Source organism: Dromiciops gliroides, chromosome 4 (genome assembly GCF_019393635.1).
Source record: "Dromiciops gliroides isolate mDroGli1 chromosome 4, mDroGli1.pri, whole genome shotgun sequence".
Classification (NCBI taxonomy): domain Eukaryota; kingdom Metazoa; phylum Chordata; class Mammalia; order Microbiotheria; family Microbiotheriidae; genus Dromiciops; species Dromiciops gliroides.
The window spans coordinates 63,806,562-63,832,279 of record NC_057864.1 but is presented as its reverse complement, the minus strand read 5'-3'; the positions used below and the strand labels follow the sequence as shown (position 1 = coordinate 63,832,279).

The 25,718-nt window shown below is 38.5% G+C and overlaps 1 protein-coding gene across 8 annotated transcripts in view; it reads right to left on the bottom strand.

Annotated features, from left to right (window-relative positions):
* The window catches only part of DNM3 (dynamin 3), a 592,171-nt gene that overhangs the window by 311,258 nt on the left and 255,195 nt on the right, over positions 1-25,718 (bottom strand). The gene's annotated exons all lie outside the window — the stretch shown is intronic.

Here is a 25,718-nt window from a genome sequence, read left to right as displayed (position 1 = left end):
CAAAAAAAAAGTCAGAGATTCTCAGAGGCAGAGGTGAGGACAGAGATCATTCCAGGGAGCGGGAATCACCAGTGCAAATTCATTGAATCAGGATATGGAGCATCTTGGGGGGGGGGGGAGATAGATAATAGATCAATAAAGAAGTTGCAGAATTCATGGAAGGATTTCACAGAAAGGATCCAGATCATGAAGAGATGTAAATGCCCAACAAAAGATTTTATATTTGATCCCAAAGAAAATAAGGAACCACTTGAACTCATTCTGTATGTAGGAGGACAAAGCATGGTGGTATAGCATCATCAGACTTACTCTAGAAAACTCACTTTGGCAGCTATAGGATAGATTGGAATAGGCCAAGACCTGTAGCAGGAAGACCCTTCAAAAGGCTATTGCAGTGGTTTAAGCAAGAAGAATTGAGGACAAGAGGATGGTGGCTATGGAAATGTAGAGAAAGAAACTGTAATTGGAGAGACAAGGGCCTTTCTGAGGAATATCATGAAGGTAGAAATGATGTGAGTTAGTAAGAATGAGTAGTCAAGGATGAAACTGAGGTTGCAAGTCTAGGCAACTAAGAGGAAGATAGTCTTCTCAATAATAATATAGAAATTTGGAAGAAGAGAGAGAGGCAGAGGGAGATAAGCATTTTTGTTTTAAACATAGTGAGTTTCGGATGCTTATGAAACATCTATTTTAAAGTGTCTAAGAGGCAGTTGAGGATGAAGGCCTGGAGCTCAGGAGAGAGACTGAACTGCCCCCTGAAGTTCTTGTTATTTAATGAACAAATTCCCCTTCATTTTAGTTGTCTTCTCTTCCTTCTTTCATCTGCTGACATTTACCTGGCTTTCTAGAGATGATAATGCATCACAGGCCAACCTCCTCTAGAATGTGTTGCACATTCACTCACAAGCCCTGACACACTGGCTCTAGATGGGGGGTCAGAATATAATCATTCACCCATTTCTCCTTTGAGGTTCACTTTTTCAAATGATCACCCAGTCCAGGTCCTGGTAGTGGTCACTTATTGATCCCTGAGTCCTTTGCCCTCCTTTCTCAAACAGTTTGGTTTTGCATCTGTTTATACACATTCACAGGGTTCCTCTCCACTCTCCTACTCTTATATTAGAGGATTATCTGAATTCCAACCCTTGATACTCTCATGATCTCTTCCCTTGATTCTACTCATGAGTTGCTGAATGGAACTGGAGGAAAATACAACTGAGTCTACAGGGTTGAATGTGAAATGATGCTGCATAATTTCACTGACCTTTACCACTGCAAAGGAATCTTCTTACTCCCTAGATGATTTTTTCTTCTTACCCGCCACAAAGGCCTGTTCTCTCCTATTCACCAATGAGGCCAAGCCAAACCATAATATCTTTTCTTATGCCTCCCATATCAACCATCTAAGCTGAGGACTTTGTCTCATACTTGAGTGAATCCATTACCATGAGTACCTTCATTTCCCTTTCTCTACATCTCAAAACCCCTTGAATTCATCCCTTACTCTCTCCTTCTTTACTCCAGTCTCTGATGAAGAGACGGTATTTCTTCTTCCAAGGCCAGCCACTCTTACATGTACATTTGATTCAATCACTTTTGTCTTTTTCAACAGTTTTTCCTCACTATCACCAGCCCTGTCTCTACAATTTTAAATTTTGCATTAACTTCTTCCTTTCCTGCTCCATACAATCATGCCCAAGTCTCCCCTATCCATAAAACAGATGCACAAAGTGAGAAAATCTTTAGGGACAATTTATATATTAACAATAACAGTGTAAAGGCAAACAACTTTGAGATATTTAAGAGTTCTGATCAATGCAATGACCAACTATAATTCCAGAGAACCAATGATGATGCATGCTACCCACCTCCTGACAGAGAAGTGATAAATTTTGGTGTTGAATGGTACATACATACATATGCAATTTCCTTTAATGGGCAAAGGATAGTTTCATCTCTTTCTTTAAATTCCGAGCAGCTAACGAAAAACCTGGCAAATACTAGGTACTTAATAAATTCTTACTGACTGAATATTAATCAGTTGTTTGGATATTAATCAACAATTAATATTAAATAATTAATATTATAAACTATAGAAATTCACATTTCTATTTCCCTTCTTTCAACTCCTAGAATAATTGTCATGTGAAACACAAATTTAGCCATAATTTTATATTATCCTTTACAATTTCTCTAATTGTTACATTTTATTTCATTTTATGCTACCACCAAGAGGTTAAGCTCTTCCAAGATAGTTTAGGACAGAGATCAACTATGCCTTAAACTTCTTTTACATTCCCATGGTACTTGAACTTTACTATAAGAATAGAAGGCACTTAATAGATATTTCCTTTCTCAATTTTCCCTTTGCCACTTTATTTTATTTTCAAAATATTTTTTTTCTCTTAAAAATTTTTATCTCTCTTTCTCTAGCTCTTCTAGGAATTATTGTTGGGCTTGTGTCCATTTGCCTTTTTATTTTAGGCTTTGCATGTAGATGTTTTCACTTCATTTTTTCTGAGTTTATATCCTGAACTTTCACTACAGCAGCATTAATGAACAGGTTCTTTTGCTGTTGTCTGCTCATTTTTTCAGCCTATTCCTTGATTTTTAACTTTATGTTAAATTTGGGTTCTGCTCATTTCGGGAGTGGGGTCATGTTCCAAACTATGGGCTCTTCATCTTGCTGTTTTCACAGCTGGTTCTGAGGGTCTGTAAATTTTCAATGCTTCAAGGGTGGTATGATCTGGGGAGAGGTGTGGTCACTTCTCTCTTAGTCTGTGCTCTCATCTTTACGCAAGTAGGGGCCCTGCTCCCTTGTGGTTTTTTGGTTTTTTGTTTTTTGTGGGGTTTTGTGGGGCAATGAGGGTTAAGTGACTTGCCCAGGGTCACTCACACAGCTCGTAAGTGTCAAGTGTCTGAGACTGGATTTGAACTCAGGTTCTCCTGAATGCAGGGCTGGTGGTTTATCCACTGTGCCACCTAGCTGACCCTGGCCCTGCTCCCTTGTAACCATAAGTATACTTCTCTGCCCTGGAACCAAGACCCAGAACTGGGAATAGATAATTGAGTTGTCAGACAGTGTCCCAGTGCTAACACAGGGGTCCTCTCTAATCTCTTTCTGACTAGCTGTACTATCATTTTTCTATCTCTGGACATTGAAAACCCAAGAAACTACTGTTGCTATATCACCCCCACCTCTAAGGCCCACAGCTGGTGGTGCCATTCTGCTATCCACATCCTAGTGTCACAGACCTCACTCTCTGACTTCCTAATTGTCTTGAGCTAGAAAAATGTCTCATCCTGACCTTGGGCTGGCTAGGCCATTCCAGAATTCAATTTGAAAATTTATTTTAAAGTTGTATGGAGTAGAACGTTAGGAATGCTTAGATGGAATGCTCTCTCTACTCTGCCGTCTTGGCTCAGCCTCTCAAGAAATATTTTTGATTAACTGATCATTAAATCCTTATAACATTTTGGTATAGATAAGAAAGGTATTGTCAGTTCTGCTATAACACTTGTTTTGAAAACTCAAATTTGTTCTAACATGATTGATATCAGAAAACTATAGCACTTCACTATAATTCACAAGTTGCAACCTTTCTGAGCCAATTTCCATAGACAAACTTCAGGTCTGTGTCAAGGTAAATAGCTATATTTATTGTATATCTTCTGGTGAGTTTGCTGCTATGGCCTGAGGAGGGTTGCTCCCTACCCACATACTACACTCTCACTTTATTCCATAACCACACCTCTGACCCCACTCCCAGAGCTGTGGCCCCACACCTCTCACCTATAGTCATGAACTTTACCAGCCTCTGAGCATTGGGAAGTGAGGCACAGGTCAAGGGATAAGCTGAGGCTGCCAGAATTGCAATTATTTATTGTAGCACTTATGTATTTATAAAATTATATAACATTAAATTTAAATTGTGTTGTTTTTATTAGGTGTCTATATTGTGTTACGTATTTCTAAAGTTTTTGAGGGTTAGTGCATTTCTCCCATAATCCTTGTGGTTTATATTGAGCAAGTTTGCATGGTGGTAATTTTTAGGGATATATGTATAACATATATGACTGTATCAGTATTGCCATTTTATGGATGAAGAAGCAGAATCAGAGGTATTTGATTACTTGCCCATTTTTTTCACAAATATACTAACAAGGATTTTCATGTTTTCAATTCACTTTAACAAACATTTAAATGTCCATTATGAGCAGGATATCACATTTTTCATAGTTCAGTAATTTAAGATCAATTTCATGATAAAATGACAATCCACCATGCAGCAGTTTAAAGGTACATGAACTAATTTCCCAAATGATTTTTTAGCAGGCAAATTGACAAACCACATCAGTAAGACTTTAAATTATACTATTCAAAAATAGCAATTATTTGATAACTAATTCTCAGAATATCATATTAACATTATACAATTCCAGTGCATTTCTGATATTCCCATATGTATTATCAACTTTGACTCTCCTAGGGTAATTATTCTATTTATATAGAAACAATTTACTCTAACTTTTTTGCTTCTACCCTTCCTTTCTAAATCCCAAGTCACTGGGCCATTTAGCTACTTTGTAGCACCTGGAGTACCTCTCTCTACAATATTAAATCGACACCATAAGGTTATTGTAAGGCTCAAATTACAACATTTCTGTAAAGTTCTTACTAAACCTTCAAGCGCTATTATCATCATCACCACCACCACCATCATCTTATTCTTCTCATCTTTTCTGATTGGCTTCAACTAGAAAGAGTCCTAAGATAAGTTTCTCTCCTGGTATCGACCTTTTATATTTAATGTTTTACAGACTATTGCACGTATGGCAATATGGTAAAGTAACTTTTAGGAACCCATGTTAAATTTTGGAGAATATGGGTAATAGTTCAGTCTGAAGTCACATCCCAGGTTCATTTTGGCTATTTTTCTTCTTAAAAATTGTCATCTCGCTTTGGAGCCCAATCAGAAATAGGCCCTAGCAAAGTCTCATTCTTTTATATTTTGCAGATAATTGCAGATATGAAAAATAACCACATTTTATCAATGAATAAAAGTATCAGGATATAAAGCTCATATTCTATAAGCATACTATAAGCAACCTGTTTTTCTTATATGAGAGTGAGTTCTCAAATTTTGGTGGCGTTCAGATAGAATTCTTTCTGAGACTTTTATTCTTTTTAAGGAATGTTTAGGGAATGTTTAGGGACTGTTGCACAGGTTGCTAAAATAATCTCTTTTCATAGCTGAATAAACATATTAGTATAAAATGTATATATAATATATATATATTAATAATAGTATATAATCATCATTATCAACAACATTTTTATGTCACCATTAGAAGGAAGAAAGAGTTAAAGGCAATGCTACCTGAATCAATAAAAATGTTTTGTTATTACCTTGGCTGAAATGTTTTAGGGGAAATTATCGATATTCATCATTAAATAAGTCTTTGGATCAACTGTGAATTTCAATGATCCTTGCTAACCCTTGCTATAATTCACATTTTCCTTCTAGAACATTTTTTACCAAAGTTCAATGTGCAAACAAATGAACTACTTATTAAAGTTTGAAAATGTATATGAATTCAGCAGTTTTATTTTTTGTAAGATATAGAAAAGCCCTGGTAAATAGCAGTCAACCAAAGGCTCTGTCTCACTATATGTGTTCTGCACAACTACTTTTCACCATTCTTCATTTTAAAATGCCTCATACTACTGCAACTTGACTCTGCATGTGCTGGAAATCAATGGCATGAATTATGATCTTTAGGAAGAGAAGTGTGAGCAATAGCAGAAGTGACAGGAGATAATGTTCTGTGCAATAGTGAGGCTGTGTGGACAGGATGCGTGAAGGGTGACATCGCTCCTTCCTCTAGGACACAGATACTGAAAACTTGGTGTCTGAAAATGAAACTTTTGTTTGAGTGTGTAGCAAACAAGAGGAAGTCATTTTAAAGATAGTTCAGTTCTGAAAAACAAGTTCTATCTCTTCCTTTCCCCTCTTCCACATCATGGGAGGGCAACAGGAAACAAGGTTTGCTGGAAAAGGATAAAAATGCAATACAACAAAACACTCAATTCCTTTCACTAAATAAATTCTTTTTAGTGGAACAGGACAGGAAACAGTAAAATAGCTATCCAACTGTTATATATCCTGGTTTGTTTGGTTTTTTTTTAAATCAAAGAAGATTGTAATGTCAGCTTAATGCTTGAACTATATTTTGGAAAATTTTTAGGCCTCAGACATTTACTAGTTGTGTGACCCTGGGCAAGTCACTTAACCCTATTTGTCTCAGTTTCCTTATCTATAAAATGAGCGGGAGAAGGAAATGGCAAACCACTCCAGTATCTTTGATTTAAAAAAAAAAAAAGAGCACTCCAAATGGGTCCACAAAGAGTTGACATGACTGAAAAACAACATAATTTAAAAACAAAACAAAGGTGGCATAAGTTAGCAGCTAAGGCATTCCCATTGCATCATGTAATGAGCTAAATTTTGGTGATATTTAGCATTTCTGTAACATAGTGTAAGTTAAAATTGCTTTACAATCATTTTTATGTACATAATGTCTATGCTATGACTGCTGAGGTATTATAAACAACACAGCATCAAGTTTCAATTCTATTGGGATTATATTAATCAGGTGCAGATCCTGATACGAATTAGGACTGAAGCATCAGCCAATTACTTGGTTAGGAAAAAGCACAGCATCAAAGTGATTAAATTTCCTTATTAAAGCAGTACATTTATTTCCTAACCCAATAGAGAAAAGGGAACATTCTTTCTAGAGTTGCTAGAGTTACCATTATAATATGGTGAGTAAGCTACTCTCTTTTTTAAAAAATTATTTATTGAAGAGCTTTCATGAAGGATTTTTTATTCATTTAGATAAGGAAAGCACAATGCTGTACATTTTGTTCAATAAATCATTTGGGGGTAAGTTTTATTTGTTCTCAGAACATACATAATTAAGAGCTACATTCTTTACAGGTAAAACTGTATTTCCCTAAAGTTTCCCTAATATATCTGACATATGCATTAACTCTTTGAAGCTATGTAACATTAAATAAACTATGATCATGCTTTCTTGAGCAAAATTATGCCACAGAGGCCTCAAAGCTAATAGAGTTTCTCAAATGTCTAGCTGATTCTAAGAATAATATTGACCTACTAATAGAATCCAAATCAGGAGTTCTTAACTTTTTTATGTCATGGATGCCTTTGGCAATCTGGTGAAACCTACAGACCCTTCCCAAAAAATGTTTTTAAATGCATAAAATAAAATACATGGGACTACAAGGGAAACAATCCATATTGGCATATAATTATCAGAAACATTTTTTAAACAAGTCCATGGTCAACATTTAATCTACGTCCTGTCCTCTCTGCTCACACAGCTATAACTCTTGTTCATGACTTAAGCACTTGTCACCTAGACTACCACATTATCCTTTTATGTCTCTCCACTCCAATCAACCCTGAACTCAGCTGCCAAGGTGTTTTTTCTAACCTGTAGGCCTGACTACAACAGCCCCTGCTCAAATAGCTCCAGGGGAGGGGCAGCTAGGTGGCGCAATGGATAGAGCACGGACCCTGGAGTCAGGAGGACCTGAGTTCAAATGGGGCCTCAGACACTTAACACTTACTAGCTGTGTGACCCTGGGCAAGTCACTTAACTCCAATTGCCTCACCAAAAAAACAAACAAACAAACAAAAAACAAATAGCTCCAGGGGATTGCTGTTACCTCCAGGATCAAATTTAAATTCCTCTCTGATCTGATTACACCAGCCTCCTCAAACAGACCTCTACCCATCTCCCAACTCCATGCCTTTGCATTGGCTGTCCCCATGCCTGGAATGCCCTTGCCTTCTCATATTGGTCTCAACTGCCCTGGTTTCCTTCAAGATTCAACTTGAACTCCATCTTCTGTAGAAGGCTGTCCTGGTCCTACCAGCTGCTAATGTTTTCAGATTGCCCTTATGTGCCTGGAGTGTGTCTGTTATGTAACTATCTATTTGCATGTTGTTTTCTCCACTTGTTAAGAGCAAGGGATGTTTTTTGACATTCTTTGCATTTCCAGCAATAAGTTCAGTACTTAGGCACACATAAGTGCTTACTAAGTACTTGTTGATTAACTGATCTTGTGCTAACTAGAATTTTTAATTGACTTATGTGGAGTTATTAATTTGGAAATCTGGATTAGATTGAATTTATCGATCCTGAGTTAGGTACCTAATCACGTAGAATGGGGGGGAGGAAAGGATTTTCTGGATAAAAATGATCATTTTTTTTAAAAAATGGAATTAAATGATAATAGCAACATATGCTAATGCTCAGAAGTGATATTCCTTTTAAACAATTAGAAATTGAGGTTCAAGATAAGGGAGGAGTTAGGCAATATGAGGATGGGAATGAAACTCACAAGTCTGACTCAGAGTTTTATGTTTTCATCAATAAGCAGAGAGCAGCCTCTTCAGACTTAGAACCACAGGGCCATAGATGTAGAGTTGAAATGGATCTTAGATGTCATCTTAGTCCACCGCCTTCATTTTATAGATTATTTTTAGAATTTGTCCCCAATAAATTGCAGATTCTTATGTATGGCCAAATATTCTATTTTGTTGCTATCTTTCTGAATTCTGACTCTGTTATTCAGTGTCTTAGCTATTCCTCCCATATTTGAGGCATCTGAAAGTTTAATAAGCGTGGCATCTCTGCTTCTGTCCAAATGTCCAACAAAAATGCTGAGAAGCATAAATCGAAGCAGAGATTCCCTAGGGCACTCTCAGTAGAGACTTCCTTTTATTTTCTTGTTGTTTTAGTGGTGTATGACTCTTCATGACCCCATCTAGGGTTTTGGGGACAAAGATACTGGCGTAGTTTGCCATTTCCTTCTCCAGCTCATTTTTTTTTTGGTAGGGCAATGAGGGTTAAGTGACTTGCCCAGGGTCACACAGCTAGTAAGTGTCAAGTGTCTGAGGCCACATTTGAACTCAGGTACTCCTGAATCCAGGGCCAGTGCCTTATCCACTGTGCCACCTGGCTGTCCCCTTCTCCAGTTCATTTTACAGCTGAGGAAACTGAAGCAAAGAGGGATAAGTGACTTGACCAGAGTAACACAAGTTAATAAATGTCTGAGTCCATATTAGTTCCATCTGACCATTAATTATGCTTCTGAGGCACTGAGTGTATGGCTTGCTTAAGATCACATGGAAAGTAAATAGTAGAGCTGGGATTTAAACTCAGGTGCTGAACCTCTAAGTTCAACACTATTTCCACTTCAGCACATGAATTATTTCAATTCTTTTTGACTAAAATTGTCTGACTTTGCCAGTATTAGCTTCTCTTCCTCTTACAAGTGCTTCAAGATTTTCTTACTGGTCTCAATAACATGAAGAATTCACATAGTCAGTACTATTCATTCCTGATTGGAATGCTACAGCAGCAAGATGGTACAATGGATAGAGGCTTGAACTCAAAGTAAGAAAACCTGAATTCAAATACAGCCTCAGGCACTTGGTAGTTCTGTGACTCAGAGCAAGTCACTTATCCTCCCAGTCTTAGTTTTCTTATGTGTAAAATAGGATAATAGCACTTACTTTTCAGGGTTGTCAAAAATGAGATAATAGTTAGAAATGCTAGCTGTTATTACAACAGTGAACATAGAGAAGACATATACTTTAAGGAAACAAACTGAGTTTCACCTTTGATGTGGGGCATTGAGAGTCTCCTATTGAGTAGAATAGGTTTTTGATGAAAACACGTTTCCTTACCATACAAAAAGGAAGGAGTATCCATCCAAAAGATTTAATGATGAGATTTTTTTCTCCTGGACTAATTATTCCTTTATTATAGAGTACGTAGTGTGGAAACATCTTTCCCAGATCCAGATATGTAACTTACTTATAAGTTTTCATCTTAGAAAGTTCCTGGGGGAACTGAGAAGTTAAGTGACTTTGCCCACAGTCGCATAGTAATCATAGGCATGACTTGAATGCAGTTCTTCCTGGCTCCTACACTGCCTTCTATCTGCTCAAAAGCATTAGGAAGGTCCGATAATATACATTTGTTTTCTTGTTGTCCCCCTAGTAGATTGTGAATTCCTTGAGGGCAGGGACTATCTTTTTTGGCTCTTTTTGTATCCAGGCATTTAGCACAGTGTCCAGCGCGTAGTAGGCACTTGATGTTTACTGATGACTGAAATAGGCATTGTTGGGAAGTAATTATTTGTTGTTGTTGAGTTCTTTGGTCATGTTTGACTCTTCATGACCCCCTTTGGGGTTTTCTTGGAAAAGATACTGGAGCGGTCTGCATTCCCTTCTCCAGCTCATTTTACAGATGAAGAAACTGAGGCAAAAAGGGTCAAGTAGTTTGCCCAGGGTCAGATTCCTAGTAAGTATCTGAAACTGGATTTGAACTTACATCTTCCTGACTCCAGGACCAGCACTCTGTCCACTGTGCCACCCAGCTGCCCATAAGGAATCACTGGTGGTTACCAGTTCTCTGAATATCTAGATATTACTGAATATTACACTAATAATAATTTGTAATTATAATGAATTCTTGATATTCTGATCTATATTACCAACTCCAATTCTGATGGGGCTAAATCATTTATTTCTGTATTAACAATATACTCTTTCCTTCTCTGCTTTTCCTCAAACCAGAAGCAATAAGTTCAAAAAAGAAAATTTAAATTCAATTTAAAAAGTCAAGCCAAACTCCCTAAACATTAGAATTGTACAGAACTGGGAGGAGAGTTGATTCCTCCCAAGAGTCAGGCAGCACATTGGGTAGAATGTGGGGCGTGGCATTCAACACTTTTCTGGGTGACTCCAGACAAGTCTCTCTCCTTTAGTCTCAGTTTCCTCATTGGTAAAATGGCATCTACTCACAGGGTTGTTATGATGATCAAATGAGATAACACATAAAGCATTTTTCAAGCTTTAAAGTGCCATGTGAATGTTAACTAGTATTTAAGGTTTTCAAACAAAGCCTGCTTGGTCACTTGGTGGGTATGACATTGAAGAGACTTAGGTACCGGTTGCACTACTCAATCAGTCAATAAACTTTTTATTAAGCACCTACTACATGCCAGACACTATGCCGAGCACTGGGGATACAGACAGAGACAAAAGACAGTCCTTGCCTTCGAGGAGCCCACAATCCAATAGGGGCAACAACAAGTAAATTAATAGGTATTGACAAACTATAATACAGGATATATAGGAAATAATTAACAGAGGGAAGGCACTGGAATTAAGAAAGGTTTCAGTAAAATAATAGATTTTTCTTGAGACTTAAAGGAAACTAGGAATACCAGGAGACAGAATATTCCAGACATGGAGAACAGCCAGAGAAAATCCCTGGAGCCAAAAGTCTTATTCATGGAACAACCAGGAGTCCTTGGACAAAAGAGTCCATCTTATGGAATAAGGTTAAAAAAAAGACTGAGAAAGGAGGAGACAGAGAGGTTGTGAAAGGCTTTGAATGCCCAACAAAGAATTTTCTACTTGCTCATGGAGACAATAGAGAGCCATTGGAGTTTATTGAATGTGTGAGGGGGGCAGGGGGAGGTTGGTGTGTGTGTGTGTGTGTGTGTGTGTGTGTGTGTGTGTGTGAGACATGATCAGTCCTACACTTTAAGAAATCACTTTAGTGGCTCAATAGAGGATGGATTGTAGGGGAGAGACTGGAGGCAGGCCGACCCACCAGCAGGCTACCACAGTAATCCAGGCATGAGGTGATGAGAGCTTGCAATAGAATGGTGGTAATGTCAGAGGAGAAAAGGAGGCATATTCAAGAGAGGTTGCCGAGGTGAAACCAAGAGGCCTTAGATGGAGACTTGGGGGTTGGGGTGGGGGGGAGACATAGTGGGGAGTCAAGGATGATAGCTAGATTGTGAGTTTGAGGGACTGGGAGGATGTTGGTGTTTTCTACCCTAATAGCAAGTTAGGAGTATTTGGAGGGGAAGTTCATGAGTTCAATTTTGGACACGTTGAGTTTATGTCTACTAGACATACAATTTGAAATACTTGAGAAACAGATGGAGATCAGCAAAGAGGAGAGAAGACCCCGATAGGTTGACATTATGATAGGTTGTTGAGATGGTCATTAAATTCATGGGAGCTGATGAGATTGCCAAGTGAAACAGGACAGAAGGAGAAGAGAAAAAGGGCCCAAGACAAAATCCCGTGGGACACCTACAGTTAAAGGCATGATCTGGATGAAGACCCACAAGAGACAGAGAAGGAGCAGTCACATAGGTAGGAGGAGAATCGAGAGAGAGAAAAGTTTCCTGAAAACCTAGAAAGAAGAGAGCACCGAGGAGGAGAGGGTGATTAACAGCATCAAAGGCTGCAGAGGAGTCAAGGAAAATGAGAATTGAGAAAAGTCTATTAGATAAGCTCTAAGGTCCCTTCCAAGTAACATTCTGTGATTCTTCACTTTTTCCATACATAAGGAATGTGTGATCAATTTAATTAAAGAGAAAGAATGGGAAATGTTTATGAATTAACAGATATATTTCATTCTGGTCTAGAAAAATTACTCATTTTCTTATTCTAAAGCATTACCAATACTTGTAGACACGAGCTTCTATCTATTTCTTGAGCTTTGACATCAACAGTTTTCACTTAACTGAAATTTAACCACAAAAAATCTTTAAAGAGAAATCAATCAGAAAAAAAGGATCAGGGAATGCTCAGGCAAATACAATTCAAGCTCTGGTACAGTAGACAGAGAATGACCAGATGGTAGTGTTAATTTCCTCTGGGCTTGCGTTCCCTCACCTGTAAAATGCACCAGTTTTTGTAGGGGTCATATTAAAGAATGTATAGAAAGCCTTTTAGAGATGTAAAGCACCATAAATGTCTGTTAGTATTATTGATAGGGCATCTAGGTGGTCTGGTGGATAGAGAACCAGGCCTGGAGTCAGGACGACGCATTTTCCAGTTCAAATTTGACCTCGGAAACACAGACATAGCTGTTGATTCTGGGCAAGTCATTTTAACCTTCTTTGACTCAGGTCCCACATCTTTAAAATGAGCTGAAGAAGGAAATGGTAAACCATTCCAGTATCTTTACCATGAAAACCCCAAATGGAGTTACAAAAAGTCAGACAAGACTAAACAGCAGCAATTATTATTGATAGTAACAGAATGTCAATTCATTATATCTAATAGTACTTTACATTTAATATATGGGCAGTAGTTAGCATACTGCCACATCTCATCTTCATTTAATTTTAACTTAACGACAACCTGTCTTTCCTCTGATAAGAGCAACATTAACCGAAGCCTTTTACTCAAGCCAGAAGATCGGTAGGTTCTTTTTTTTTCTTTTTTTTAAATTTTTTTTTTTTTTTAGTGAGGCAATTGGGGTTAAGTGACTTGCTCAGGGTCACACAGCTAGTAAGTGTTAAGTGTATGAGGCCGGATTTGAACTCAGGTACTTCTGACTCCAGGGCCGATGCTCTATCCACTGTGCCACCTAGCTGCACCAAGGTAGGTTCTTTTAAAATAGTACACTGATTGTATCCCTTTGGAGATATTTTAATTCAATTAAAGGATAACTCAGGTATGAGAGATATAAGAAATACAATGTCAGACACTATAGCTTTTCTCTTTAAGTCAGATTTTCTCTCAATCTTTCACCTGGGCAGGTAGATGGTATAGTGGATAAAGTATTAGGCCTGGAGTCAGAAAGACCTGAGTTCAAATTAGGCCTCAGTTGTGTGAACATATCACTCAATCTTTGTTTGCTTCAGTCTTCTCAGCTACAAAAAGGGGATAATAATAGTGCTTTTCTCCCAGGTTCCTTGTGAGTGTTAAATGAGATGTATGTAAAGTGTTTAGCCTAGTGCCTAGCACAGAGCAGCCCCTTAATATTTGTTCCTTTCCTTCCATGTGGACACAAAAGTAGTTCATTCTTTCTAGATGTTTATAGAAAACAAATTTTAAGCAAGCATAAAATTAATGTACTAGTGATACATGTTCCCAGTCATGTTCTTTGCTATCATTGACTCTAACTTAAAGAGATACTTATTATTAAAGAGGGAGTTTCTTAATCTGGGAGTTGTCTATACCATAGGAGTCAAACTGGAGAAGTGGCCTTCAAAACTCCCCAGAGCAAAATGTAATTGGAATGTGTTTAACAAACAAAAAAACAAAACAAACAAAACAAAAAACAACCCCACAACACAACATGGGTAATATTAATTTGTGGTTTTCTGAGTAAATATTTGGTTAGCAAGCAAGCTGGGATCATTTTCTATTTGTTTGACACCACTGTTGTATACTGATGAAATCAAGGTCCAGTTTCTATCCCTATCCCATATCTTCTGAATAAAGGACAAAATAGTTATCTGTAGTTTTAAAAGCTGTTCAATTGTTATGAATTAAGTTATTAATGAAACAGTTATTTTTGTTCAGATAAAGATGATTGGACAATCATAATGAAAGACTTCAATTCTATATTTGTTTTCTATCACACACAAAAATAGTTTGAAAGATAAAATACACAAAGATAATAGGAAAAATCTCAAACAACAAGACCCTGCTAAATAGACTGCTTAAAAGAAATTCATTACCTAGAAATCTGGCCTCATTAAAAGAAATAAATTAGGGTCACTAATTCTTGCTACCATTTTCTTTTCTTTTCTTTTTTGTTTTTTGCAGGGCAATGAGGGTTAAGTGACTTGCCCAGGGTCACACAGCTAGTAAGTGTCAAGTGTCTGAGGCCAGACTTGAACTCAGGTCCTCTTGAATCCAGGGCTGGTACTTTATCCACTGTGCAACCTAGCTGCCCCATTGCTACCCTTTTCTATTCCTTATTCTTCCTAAAGCACAAGTCTGTACATGCCACTTCCCTATTCAATGAACTCCAGTGTCTCCCTATTGAAAGCCCTCCATAATTTGGTTCCTTTCTACCTTTCCAGTCTTCTAATACCTTACAAGCCCTCCACATGCTCTTTTTTTTTTTTTAAAGTGAGGCAATTGGGGTTAAGTGACTTGCCCAGGGTCCCACAGCTAGTAAGTGTTAAGTGTCTGAGGCTGGATTTGAACTCAGGTCCTCCTGACTCCAGGGCCGGTGCTCTATCCACTGTGCAACCTAGCTGCCCTCCACATGCTCTTTGATCCATGACGATGGAATTCTTTGCAGCTCTTCTAAAAAGACTCCTGGTTCTGGGTGTTTTTACTGACTGTCCCCCATGCCTGGAATGTTCTCCCTCTTCATCTCCATCTTCTGGCTTCTTTCAAGTCCCAGCTAAAATCCTACCTTCTCCAGGAAGCCTTTCTGATCTTCCTTAATTCCAATGCCTTCCTCTGTTGATTATCTCCAGTTTGTCCTGTCTGTATCTTGCTTGTACATTGCTTTTTTTGTTTTTTGGGGGTTTTTTGGTGGGGCAATGTGGGTTAAGTGACTTGCCCAGGATAACACAGCTAGTTAAGTGTCAAGTGTCTGAGGCCGGACTTGAACTCAGGTCCTCCTGAATCCAGGTCTGGTGCTTTATCCACTGCATCACCTAGTTGCCCGGTACATTGCTTTTTACATGGTCTCCCAATTAGACTGTAAGTTTCTTGAGGGCAGGAACATTGTTTTGCCTTTCTTTGTACCCTTAGTGCTTAACACAGGGCCTGGAACATAATAGGCACTTAATAAATATTAATTAATAAATATTACTCATTGATTGCTGATTGACCTGCCAAGAGTTACCTTTGCTCTAAGTTGGGGGGCAGGGTATGAGGACACCACTTCTACTATAGCAGGTCAGCACCTTCTATGAAACTTAAAGTCTCAGAGATGCCTTTAGAGCAGGGGTTGGGAAACTGCAGAGGCCAAATCCAGATGGCTGCCTATTTTTATATGGCCCATGACTTGGGAATGATTTTTATGCTTTTAAATAGAGGAAAAAGATGAGAAGAAGCATATTATTTTGTGACACATGAAAATTGCATGAAATTCAAATTTGTGTCCATAATAAAGCTTTATTGGAAAACAGCCATGCCCATTCATTTACATATTGTCTATGGCTGCTTTCCAATGGTCAGAAACCATATGTAACGTTCTTATCTCTTCTCACTGCTGCTTTGTTGTTTATTCTTTCAGACCATAGAGTGAAATACTATAGGACTACCTCTATATGGCCCCTCAAACTAGTGACTGGTTAAAAAGGTGATCAATGGCATAACCAGTGGGGTTGTTAACCAACTCAAATTCCATAGAATTATTGACAACTCTTAAAGACATGGGAATTATTTGGGGGGTGTATTTTAATAACTAAGAATAGGGACTAGAGCTGTGATTTCATTGGTATAGAGAACTCTCAGATGAGGAAATTCCTTCTACCAGTGGGGGACAGCACCTTCTCTATTTAATGTTTTTGTCTTAGAGACAATAGAGAACAATAGTGTGTGGAGCACTGAGAGATTAAAGAACTTGCCCAGGGTCACAAAACCAGTAAAAGGTAGAACTTGAACTCAGATTTTCCTGGCTCCAAGGCCAGCTTTCTAAATGACTATGTATTGCTGTCTCTTATTTTTTAAAATAAATAATGTTTTTAACGAATTGAGTCTTTGTGAGCCCATTTAGGTCTTGGCAACAATATTAGAGTGGCTTACCATTTCCTTCTCTGGCTCATTTTGCAGATGAAGAGACTGAGGTAAACAGTTAAGTGACTTTCCCAGGGTAACACAGCTAGTAAGTGTCTGAAGTCATATTTGAACACAGATCTTCCTTTCTCCAGGCCTGGTTCTCTTTCCACTGCACCTTAGCCTCCCAAATCACAGTGAAGCATTTCAAGAGCCATACATATCACCATACTGTGACAGTTTATTAATGTATTACCTGTACATACTCATCATGTAAAATAAGAAAAACTGACATAGAATGCCACACTTTTAAGGCATAGTGGAGTATAGATTATTCTGTCATTGAATTAGATAGTGAAGCACGTTTATTATGTAATGACATGATAGCTATCTTACACTATATCTCAACATTACCAGACTCATTACAATATTCCCAACTCACAAAAAAGTGACAGTCAGAAAAAAAATTAAAAATTCAAGACAAAATATCTTATCACAATAGAATTTCTTAACAAAAATAAAAAATGAAAATGAGGCTACCACCAAAGTAATTTTCTGAGTGGCTCATTTTTTAGCCAATTCAGGAAAACTATTTACCAATGATGAGTTAATTAAATTATGTTTGATTTCAGCTGCTGAAGAAATGTCAACAAAGAAAATAAACTTGCTTAAGATTATTAGCCTTTCAATTCCATTAACATTCTATGTTTATGGATTGATATCAGTATTTAGCAGTACCTATTTGTATGAAAAGACATTTTCAAAGATGAAATACATAAAATCTAACCACAGATCAGAATTAACAGATATTTGCACTCAATTTTGATGATAGGAAACACTAACTTTTTAAAAATTATTTTTAATTTTATTTATTTTTTTGTGAGGCAATGAGGGTTAAGTGACTTGCCCAGGGTCACACAGCTAGTAAGTGTCAAGTGTCTCTGGTCGAATTTGAACTCAAGTCCTTCTGAATCCAGGGTTGGTGCTCTATCCACTGTGTCACCTAGCTGCCCCAGAATCATTAACTTTTAATTCTAATTAAGCAAAATGTTATTCCCCCAAAAATAATTCCATGATTCTCTTTAGTAGATTTGTATTTTTTAATGTACTCAATTATTACTATTGCATTTTGAATTTCCTCATCAATAAAATTTTTTTGGAAATTTGTTTTCTATCTTCTTTGTAAGTGCCTACATAATCAAAGATCAAGTGCCACCTTCTGTATCTCTCCTGATGTTCTCTTGAGCTGCTAATATCTCTCTCTTCATTCCCCATTTAAATTAGCTTGCGTATAGTGTGTATATGTTGCTTCCTCTGACAGAAGGTAAGCTCCTCAAAAACAGGAACAGTTTCATTTCTATTTTTGTGTTCCCAGCACCTAGCAAAGTACCTGGAATATATTAGAGACACTTAATAAATGTTTGCTGATTGATTGAGAAGAGGTTGGTGTCAGAGTTCCTGACTGTTCCACTAGCCTAGTCAATTTCAAAGAAGATCCATCATCAGATTGGCCAGCAAGTGATATGACCAGTGCTGACCGTTCTCCAAGTCCTTCTAGTAAATCACAAAAGAATGGCAATCTAGCACCCAAAGCTACAAAAACACGTCACTAAAGTTCATATTAAATGAAAAAAAAAAAACCAACAGTACTCATTAAAAACTGTATTTAGGATTACTGAAACCGGAAGGAGTATTCTTTCCCTGGTAATGCACACTTAATGGGTATTTAATTTCCCACATAATGTTTTCAATTCATTATTTATTTTAAAAAATAAGAAACAGCAGGACATAGCCATTCAGAAAGCTAGCCTGGGAGCCAAGAATATCTGAGTTCAAGTTCCACCTTTTACTGGTTTTGTGACCCTGGGCAAGTGTTTTAATCTCTCAGTGCTCCATGCACTATTATACTCCATTGTCTCTAAGACAAAAAAATTAAACAGTGAAGGTGCGATCTTCCATTGATAGAAGGAATTTCCTCATCTGAGAGTTCTCATACCAATGAAATCACAGCTCTAGTCCCTATTCCTAGTTATTAAAATAAACTCCTGAGGCAGCTAGGTGGCCCAGTGCATAAAGCCAGGCCCTGGATTCAGGAGGACCTAAGTTCAAATCCGGCCTCACATACTTGACACTTACTAGCTGTGTGACCCTGGGAAAGACACTTAACCCTCATTGCCCCATTTAAAAAAAAAAAAGAAAAAGAAAACAAAACAATTCCCATGTCTTTAAGAATTGTCAATAATTCTATGGAATTTGAGTTGGTCAACAATCCCACTGGTTATGCCATTGGTCACCTTTTTAACCAGTCACTAGTTTGAGGTGCCATACAGAGGTAGTTCTATAATATTTCAGTCTATGGAGAGAGCAGGTACATATTCACTGTAGGAGATGACCATTTGGTGACCCCTTGTATAATCCCTTCCCTTTTCTCAGCTTTACATTTGCTCTAATTAAGTGCTCTAGGAAGCTGGCCAGGATGGCCCTCACCCCAAAACTATGCAGCTAGCCCCAAGAACAAGTACAGCTGCATCCAGGTGGCCAGGCTTGGCTCAGGGACAAGAAAAGTAAACTTAACGGACCCCTCTGGGAAGCCCTAATGCCTTCCCAGACTTGACAAGACCCCACCTTGTGCTAGTTGCTCCACTGGGGACCCAGCTGCATGTGTCCCTGTGGGACTGAAAGACTAGAGGAGTTATACGTAAGCCAACTAATGAGAGGCCACCATGTATTTCTCTTTGTTGTCAGTTACCTTGCTTTAAATATATATTTTCATTTAAATAAACTTTAACATTGAAAAGTAAAATCAACCATCTGTATTATTATTTCTGTATTAAAAAAAATCCCAGAATATACTATCTAAGCCTGAGGGTGTTCTTGTCTTGAAAAGACCGTCAACTTTCTTTTGCCAAATACCAAAGAAAACAAAAAGCCCTGATACAGGGCAGGGCAGTCTGGCTTGATGTTGCCAGCTAATTTCAATTTAAATACACTATTAAAACAGTGAATGCTCTGAGTTGCTGATCACTTGTGGCACCAAATTCTAAGAGACTGAAGATTTTTGCTAGACAGGTTTTTGGTTCTCTTTGTTCTTCTCGTCCTTGCCAGTAGACAAGATAAATAAGAAAGGGACTGAACCTAAGCTTTCATTGATATAGAGAAGTCTTGGGTTAGCAAACTCCTTCTAGGAATGTAGATTGTCACTTTTTTTGGTCATTCACAGTATTAAAAAGGTGCCTAGATCCAAATAACGCCAGAGGAAAATGCCCGGAGCAGCAAAACCCACAGAAGAATGTGCTGAAATCATCTTCTAACCAAGGACTCCTTGGAAGGTCAGAAGGAGGGAGCTGCTGTGCTGATATAGGAGCCGGGCCCAACCCACAGTCACCCTGACACAGATCCAGTCCCAGGAAGGCCTCACCAGAGAAGGAAATCCCCAGAGTCTCTGAATCAGCTGAAGCACCAGTGTCGTCTGGAACTAAGCTCACAGTCTGGTGAGTGGGCTGAGCCCTGGGCAGGGGGAGATTACAGGGGTCTATGCTGGGGCTGAGGCAGAACTTGGATTTTACACCCCTACTGAGAACCAGGTGGTAGGCTCGAGTAGAAGTGGCCCAGGTGGGGGAGGGACACAGGCTCGTCAGAGCTAACAACCATAACACACAAAGCTGGTTGATTGGCAAGGTGGTCTGGGGTCCTCTAGGACCAGGAAACAGTCTGGGTGAGGGAAGAACCTGATTCTCCTTAAATCTTACCACCTGGGACTTCTTAAGCTTGGGATACTGCAGCCTGGAAACAGTGCCCCACTTTAAGGAGCTAAAAATCTAGTAAAAGAAAGGCAAGACGAACTGACAGAGAAAGGTGAGGACCATAGAAAGTTTCTTCAGTAATAAGGAAGCCCAAGGGGCACCCTCAGAGGAAGATGTCAACAACAGGGACCCTATATCTAAAGCTTCCAAGAAAAATATGAATTGGTCTCAGGCCATAGAGGTGCTCAAAAAGGACTTTGAAGATAAAGTTAGAGAGGTAGAGGGGAAAATGGAAAGAGAAATGAGGGCGATGCAGGAAAGACATGAGAAAAAAGTCAATAGCTTGAAAAGTCAAATTGGCCAAATGGAAAAGAAGGTACAAAAGCTCTCTGATGAAAATAATTGCCTAAGAATGAGGATTGAACAAATGGAATCCAGTGACTTTATGAGAAACCAAGACACAATAAAGCAAATCCAAATGAATAAAAAAATAGAGGGCAATGTGAAATATCTTCTTGGAAAAACTTCTGACCTGGAAAATAGGTCCAGGGGAGATAATTTGAAAATTACTGGTCTACCTGAAAACCATGATCAAGGAAAGAGCTTAGACACCATCTTCCAAGATATTCTCAGGGAAAATTGCCCTGATATTCTAGAAGAAGAAGTTAAAATAGAATTTGAAAGAATCCACCGATCACCTCCAGAAAGAGCTCCCAAAAGGAAAACTCCTGGGAATATTATAGCCAAATTCTAGAGCTCTCAGGTCAAGGAGAAAATATTGCAAGCTGCCAAAAAGAAAGAATTCAAGTACTGTGGAGCCCTAGTCAGGATAGCACAAGATCTAGCAGCGTCTACATTAAAGGACTGGAGGGCATAGAATATGATATTCCAAAGGGCAAAGGAAATGGGATTACAACCAAGAATCACCTACCCAGCAAAACTCAGCATAATCTTTCAGAGGAAAAAATAAAACTTTAATGAAAAAGAAGATATTTGTGATGAAAAGACCTGAACTGAATGGCAAATTTGACTTTCAAATACAAGACCCTAGAGAACCATAAAAAATTGGAGCTGGGGGACATACCTGGGGTCATACAGTGGGCCACTGTTTTGTGTCTGAGGCCAGGTTTTGGCTGGGATCCCCCTGGGTCCAGGGGCGATGCTTTATCCACTGTGTCACCAAGTTAGGTGATGACATCTTTAGGGTTAAATTGAGGGGTGAAGGGAATGCACTGGGGGAGGGGAGAAGGGCAGAGGTGAAATCCTACATGAAAGAAACAGGAAAAGGCTTATGGAGTGGGGGAAGAGATGGGAGAGGAACAGGGCAGTAAATGAATTTTACACTCATTAGAAAAGGCTCAAAGACTTTAAACTCATCAGAGCTGCCTCAAGGAAGGACTAACACACACATACCCAACTGGGTGGAGTAATCGATTTAATCTGGGCAGTAAATGAGCCTAACACTCATCAGAATTGGCTCAAAGACCTCAATCTCATTAGAATTGGCTCAAGGAGAGAATAATGTACACACTCAATTGGGTGGAGTAATCTCTATAACCCTGCAGGAAAATAGGAGGGGAAGGGGATAAAGAGAGTGGGGCAAAAGAAGGAAGGGCAGAGTGGGGGAGCGGACAGACAGAAGCAAATCCCTTTTGAAGAGTTATAGGATGAAAGAAGATGGATAATAGAATAAATATCACGGGGAAGGGAATAGAATGGAAGGGAAACAGTTAACAATAGTAATCATGAAAAAGAAAAGGGGGAAAAATTGAACAAAAAATATTTATAGCAACTCTTGGTGGAGGCTAAGAATTGAGAATCAAGGGAATGTCCATCAAATGGAAAAGGCTGTGCTATATGATTGTAGTGGAATAGTCTTGTGCTACAGGAAATGACAAACAGGATGATCCCGGAAAAACCTGGAAAGACTAATGAACATCGATGTATGATGTATAGTGAAGTGAGCAGAGCTGGGAGGACATTGTGCATATTAACAGCAGTATTGTTCAATGAGCAATTGTTAATGACTTAACTACTCTTAGCAATGCAATGATCCAAGACAATTGCAAGGAACTAATGAGGAAGCTTACTATGCACACCCACAGAAAGAACTGATAAAAAGAACACTTGTGGATTGTACATATATAACCTCGTTGTGATCTTGTGGAGGGCAGAGGAAAGGGAGGGAGGGAGGAAGGGAGAAATATTTGGAACTCTAAATCTTATGAAAATGAATGTTGAAAACTACCCTTACATGTAACTGGAAAAGATAAAATAAATGTTTGTTGCTTAAAAAAAAAAAAAGGTGCCTAGATCATGAAGAGATTAAATAATTTGCCTGTGGCCACACAACCCTTAGGTATCAAAAGTCGGACTTGAATCTGGATCTTCCTGGCTCCAAGACCAGCTTTCTACCCACTAAGCTACACTGACTTGTATGCTGCTATTAGGCAAAGAAGCCAAAAATGACAGCCCACAGAGAACTAAGCTGTGCACAGTGTCTAATGAAGAAGTTATGTTGGTAAGTTCAGTTATTATTATTATTATTATTATCCTTTAAATGGGCAAATGTGAGAAAGAAATTAATGCATATTCTCTCTCTCTCTTTTTTTTTTTTTAGTGGGGCAATTGGGGTTAAGTGACTTGCCCAGGGTCACACAGCTAGTAAGTGTTAAGTGTCTGAGACCGGATTTGAACTCAGGTACTCCTGACTCCAGGGCCGGTGTACTATCCACTGCACCACTTAGCTGCCCCTCAATGCATATTCTCAAAACAAAATTGACCTGTATTATTATCTCAAGACAATTACTGTTTTCCCAGGTAAATCTTGTCTAAAGCTGCTGTATGGACCCAAATCACAGGACGAGAAGAAATCACATGGGGAACCTTTAGTTTGTGGAGTATTGACTGTCCTCTGGAAGCTTCTGAGCTGGGCCAGAACATCAAACCACAGAATTTCCGAATTTGAGGGAATGTCAAAGGTTCTCTAAAAACCAGACCTCAACAAGAACTCCCCATTGCAATGCCCGCAATGAGCCACCATCCACACTCTGCTTTATGACCATCAGCAACAGGAAGGTAGCATGGCATTGTGGAAGGAATACTGATGTTAGAATCAGAATCCTGGGTTTGAATCCCAGCTCAGATACCCATTAACTGTAGGAATCTGGGCAATTCACCAAACTATATTCACCATACCTAAGTTTCCTTATCCATGCAATGAAAAATGTATAACTGAACTATCGACCACCCTTGGTGACTATGAAGAAAGTATTTTGTAAAACTTAAAACACTATAGAAATGGAGGCTATCTATATTATCACCTGAGACAACTCATTCCACTGTTTTGGCAGCTACAATTGTTTGGAGGTTCCTCCATATGTTGAACTAAAATTTATCTCTCTGCAGCTCCCATACACAAATCCTTTTCTGTTCTTTAGACCAAAGTAGAACAAGTTTAATCCCTTTTCCACGAGACAGACCTTCAGTCATATGATGAGAGTTTTTATTTCTCTTTGAGTTAAATATTCTGAATTCTTTCAAACACATCCTTTATCCATCCTTGCAGCAATCTCCTGAATATGCTTAAGTTTGCCAATATCCTTCCTAAAAGAGATATTCTGCATGGAAGGCAATACTGATGTATTACTTAATACATCAATATTAATATTAATTAATAAATAATTAATTAATTAATTAATAATAAAATTAATTAATAGCTGAGAACTGACCAGGGCATAGAGGGGCACTCTCACTTCCCTTGTTCTGGACATAATGCTTCTATTAATGCACCCCAAGTTTGCATTAGCTTTTTCGACTGACATGTCACACCAGTAACTCACAATGAATTTGCAGTTCATGAAAACCAAAGGAACAAAAAGTTAATGGAGGATACAAACTCCTTGAAGCAGGACTATTTGGGTTTTGTGTTATCACAGTGCCTAGTACATATGAAGAACTTAATAAACATTCATTTAATTTATGTGTTTTACAAGAAAAAAAGGAATCTAGAGTCCTAAGTCATAACCTCAGCTCCATCACCAATTTTAAATCATTAATTCCCTTAGCCTTTCTAAGAAAAAACAACCTGTAAATTACTTTGGTGAATGGAAGTGTAAAGGTAAAAAATGCATACATGATGAATACCCTTTATTCACAACTGAGACATCAAGGCCACTGCCCTCCCACTGTCACTCAACCATCTTTCCTTTGAATTCCACACCATATGATCATAATAGACTCTTTACATCCTTGCCACCATCATCTTACCAACACCTAAGACACAATTCCTTCCTCAATTAGCACTTGGTTATTTATGGTCTTCCTTTTCACTCCTAAATTCTGCTCTCACAGTCTCAGCAATCCAAACATCAATATGGATGAGATGACACCTGGCCTTCAATGACCCCCAACCTTCTCAACTTCTTTGATTCATTTGACTTTCAGCTCCACACTATATCAATTATCACCTGGGGAGAGGGAGTGCACATTAATAATCATTTAGATCATCTTTGTCTCCAAAATCTTTAACTCTGACATTACCCTCTATGACCACGACCTTTGGTCTTTCCTTTCCCATCATCTTTTAAACTCTTCCTGAAAGTGCTCGTCACCATCACTGTGACCTTATGCCTCTCAGTCTTTACCAGTCTATCATTCCCATTCTAGCTTAACTCAATGTGCAGCCCAGTCTTGATTCCACAGTCAGCCATTTCAGTGATGTGCTCAGATTAATCTCTGAATCCCTCACCACCTTGATCTTCCAAAATTCCTACTCTGTTAATCTCTAGATTTGCATAATCCACAAACTGCTTTCACTGTCTCTACTGCAGAGGTGCTTATACTTAATTGTAAAAGCTGTGAAACCATAATGACTGAGTCCTCTATAAATTTAGTCTAACTTCAACTAGGCCCTTTTGCTGCATGGAAATGCTGATATTCATCTCTTTTTTTTTTTTTTTTTTTTTTGCGTGGGGCATTGGGGGTTAAGTGACTTGCCCAGAGTCATACAGCTAGTAAGTGTCAAGTGTCTGAGGCGAGATTTGAACTCAGGTTTTCCTGAATCCAGGGCCGGAGCTTCATCCACTGTGCCACCTAGCCGCCCCCTATTCATCTCTTTTATTTTTGACTCCATATCGCATTTCTTCAACTTTGCTTTTGTTGTGGTTGTTCAAGTCATTTCAGTTCTGTCCGACTCTTTGTGACCCCATTTGGGGTTTTTTTTTGGCTAAGATATTAGAGTTTGCCATTTCCTTCTCCAGCTCATTTTACAGATGAGAAAACTGTACCAAACAGGATTAAGTCACTTGCCCATAGAGCTAGTAAGTGTTTGAGGTCAGATTTAAACTCATGAAGATGGGTCTTCCTG